Source organism: Suncus etruscus, chromosome 8 (assembly GCF_024139225.1).
Source record: "Suncus etruscus isolate mSunEtr1 chromosome 8, mSunEtr1.pri.cur, whole genome shotgun sequence".
In the NCBI taxonomy this organism is placed as follows: Eukaryota; Metazoa; Chordata; class Mammalia; order Eulipotyphla; family Soricidae; genus Suncus; species Suncus etruscus.
The window spans coordinates 80,781,968-80,786,094 of NC_064855.1; the positions used below are offsets into that span (position 1 = coordinate 80,781,968).

Sequence of the window (4,127 nt, forward strand, 5' to 3'; positions counted from 1 at the left end):
TCAAGCCACTGTAGCTAGCTATCTTGGTATTTGCGTGGGTCATAGGACAGGGTCTAGAATAGAGTCTTTATGGTACTAGAGGTTCCTATCCATCATTGTTGTTGTTATTCTGAGCCCTTTCTAATTGTACAAGTAGAAATTACAAGAAAATATAAATAAAATGATCATTGTAAAATGCGATGAACAAATTGTTAAAAAATTAAGTGTAAGAACAGGAGATTGATTTATTTGCATTTAGATATCCAACCTGGGTACTATTTCTAGCAAACATATTGAATCCTAAGTCCTTCCAAGAATGATTTATTTGTTTATGCAGCCAGGTATGCTCTGAGTAGCACTAGATATAGTCCCAAAACTAAAAAAAATTTCAAAAAGAAATGTGTAATCATAAGTATACCTATTAATGATATATGTAAAAATGTCTTTGTGGACATTACTTGCACATAGAAGTACAGTTTAAAAATATCAGCATGGGGGAGGGAAAAATAAAAAATAAAAATATCAGCACACTCTTTTGGAAAACACATGTTATAATTAACAAGTATAATACTTATCATTGGCTGGAGCATAGCAAGTAAGTATTAAACTGATAAATTGAACTGATTATTTATCACAATCTTGCATAACAATAATGCTTAATTTCTAAGAGCTCTCTAAGATTAACATTCTGGGTGAATTAAATTTTGTGAAAGTATCTATCTTAATATTTCACATTCAATTATGAAATACCATTTAAATTAACTATTGAAATCTTGTCAAATTATCATTTCAAAACGCACTTCATACATCAATTGTAAAATCTGACAGTTAAGTTAATTATAAATGAAAAAAACTATTAAGAAGGCTTATTTTGTTTAGAAAAAAATTGTGATAATAATTTAGACAAGATTGACCATAAGTGTTTTTCTCATTCAATATTAAATATATTTTATTAGAGCTACTTGTTAAACATGCAATTAAAATTTAAAGAAAATATAATCTTATGATCAAGTAAACATTTTTTGATAAATGATCAATACAAATTAGTGATTTCAGACTTACTGTTACATATACACAATTCTGACTTTGTAGTATAAAAATCATCATAGAGTGCTGTAGTGGTGGGATAGGTGTAGGGCATTTGCTTTGCATGTAGCTGAGCTAGGATGGACAATTGTTTGATCCCCGGTGTAACATATGGTCCCCTCAGCCAGGAACAATTTTTGAACGCAGAGCCAGAAGTAACCCATGAGAATCACTGGGTGCGGCTCAAAAACACAAACAAAGAAATCATCATAGACACACACAAATAAAACAAATATGCTTACATTCAAACAAAAAGTACTTGAAAATCTATGCAAATAAGGATTCAGTTATGTGCCTCATACATACAACAAATACCTGCTTCACGTGTACTGAGTCTGATTGACATCACTTATATTTCTGCCCCATCAACATCAAATGGCAAAACCTTAACACCACAGAGCTATATGGACTAGTAACCCTAAGGACTTACTGGGAACAGGGGTTAAAGGATTGACCAGGAAACAAAACTGCTAGGTCTTGCCCCATAACTAACAACAACAAATAGTTTTTAAATTGTGTTATAAAAATAGAAACCGAGAAATTAAAAGAATAGAGCAAGGTGTGCCAAAATAAAATGCTGTATAAAGATAATTAGAGAATATTTTTTATATTTTATCTCATATGCCTTCTTTTTAAATGATCAGAGAAACTCCCTAGCAATGACCAGGAGTCTCCCTGAGTCCATTCAAGTGATCTTGTCCAGTAGTTCATTGTAAGGGCCACAGATAAAATGTCACTCTGGATCTCCAATGCTGGGGATGACCATGACCACAAGTAGTGCTAAAAGAACGCTTGAACTGCACTTAAAATTCTGGAGAAATCATATGCCTAGTGAATAAAACTGGAATAGGTTAAAATCATGTGCCTAAATGCTTACACTACATTTTGGTCTTTGATAAGATAGAATTTTAACTAAAATGGCAATTGAAAATAAAGTCATATATTAATCAAGGGTTCTATCCATTTAGAAAATTTATGGACATCAAACATGGAAAAAGCCAAATATATAAATAGAAAAAAAGTAAACAATTGTTAGAAGACCTTAACGGATGCCATACCAGCAATATAATGATGATATTTAATGAACTAGTCAAATATTTGGATTTAATATGTACTGAAATTATTAATGCCAAATACATAAATATAGAATTTTTTCAACTACAGATAGGACACCCTGAAAGATACATTTACATTATACTTAGATAACAAGAATATTTATCTATTAACTATGCTTTTTTTCTAATATAATGTGCCTAAATAGTTATATAAACAGTAAAGAAACACTGTTAAAACTCCTAAAAGATGTAACACAATATTATCTAAATAAAGCAACATTATTTAAAATTTTATAATAAAATACAAATTAGATATATTCAATAATGTGAAGACATGATCCTATTATATATAGATTTGGTGTTAGTAATATGGAAACCTCCAACTCATAAAACATAATCCATTACATTTTGTTCTGAGTACTTTCGATTAAAAATATAGTTTACAAAATCGACATCAAGAGATTTTGGAAGCATAATTTTTGAACTCCTGGGCAGCTGGTGATAGTTTGTCCTGGCGCCCTAAAAAAAAAAAAATATATATATATATATATGTATATATATATAGTTTAGTAAATATTGCTACTCCATATCCTAAAGGCTATTGTAATATATCAATATAAATTGGTGAGTCTCCAAATATTAGTTCTGAAGATTATAAATATGATATGAATAGGTAATGATATAAATGTTCTTTTTTTTCTGGTTTTTGGGCCATACCCGGCGGTGCTCAGGGGTTACTCCTGGCTGTCTGCTCAGAAATAGCTCCTGGCAGGCACGGGGGACCATATGGGACACCGGGATTCGAACCAACCACCTTTGGTCCTGGATCGGCTGCTTGCAAGGCAAATGCAGCTGTGCTATCTCTCCGGGCCCTATAAATGTTCTTTTATGTTGTAAGGAAATTCTGTTACGTGTCTGTTCTTCAGCTTCTTGCATCATTAGCAGGTCTTGCTACTACTTTTCTTTTTTAATATATAAAATATTTATTTAAGTACCATGATTACAAGCATGATTGTAGTTGGGTTTCAGTCATAAACAGAACACCCCCTTTACCATTGCAACATTCTCACCACCAATGCTTCCCTCCTACTTGCCCCTGCCTGTACCCCTGCCTGTATTCAAGACAGGCATTCTACTTCTCACATTATTTAACATTGTCATGCTAGAAGCTAGTGTAGTTATTTTCCTAATAGCATTCACCACTTTTTGTGGTGAGCTTCACATTGTGAGCAGGTCCTTCCGGCCCTTCCAGCCCTAAATTCTATTTTCTCTGGGCCTTATTGCAATAATATTTTTAATTTTTCTTAAACCCATATATGAGCAAGACTATTCTGTGTAGATCTCTCTCCCTCTGACTTATTTCACTCAGCATAATAGATTCCATTTACAACCATGTATAGAAAATTTCATGACTTCATCTTATCTGAAGGCTGCTATTACTTAATTACTCCCATTTCTGCTTCTGTTGTGGCAGAACATTCTCTGCGTGACTCTGACTTCACAAGATATTTTTTAGTAGAAATCAAGCATCCTTAATTAATATCTTTTAAAAACCCTCTCTTAGTTAATTACATTTGCAGAAATGTACTTCTAAGTAAGGATACACTCACAGGTACCACATTTTAGGACTTTGGTATATCTTTCTTTGAGTACATAATTCATCTATAACAAATGCCATTACACAGTCTATGTAAAATATGTTTTTGTAAAATATTATTTTCTTATTTTAGCCAGAAAAATAAAGACTCAAATAATAACAAAATTTAACTGGATTTTTTTTAATTATTTAAATTTTGTTTTTTTTATTTTTATTTTATTTTTTTATTTTTATTTTAATTATGACAACAAAGATGCAAAAAAAGAGGACAGGGTAAAGTTACAGTGGAAGCCCAATCAACCATAAACAGAATTCTCGGTAGTCCCATCGATGATATCCCAGCCTTGAACTTTCAGCCAAAGAACATTAAGAAAAACAAAACTGAACCCATGTACAATACAATTACTTTG

At 31.8% G+C, this 4,127-nt stretch overlaps 1 pseudogene; it reads left to right on the forward strand.

Moving 5' to 3' along the window:
• Window positions 1-2,466: 2,466 nt before the first annotated feature.
• Window positions 2,467-2,642, forward strand: LOC126016717 (uncharacterized; annotated as a pseudogene).
• The last annotated feature ends 1,485 nt before the right edge of the window (window positions 2,643-4,127 follow it).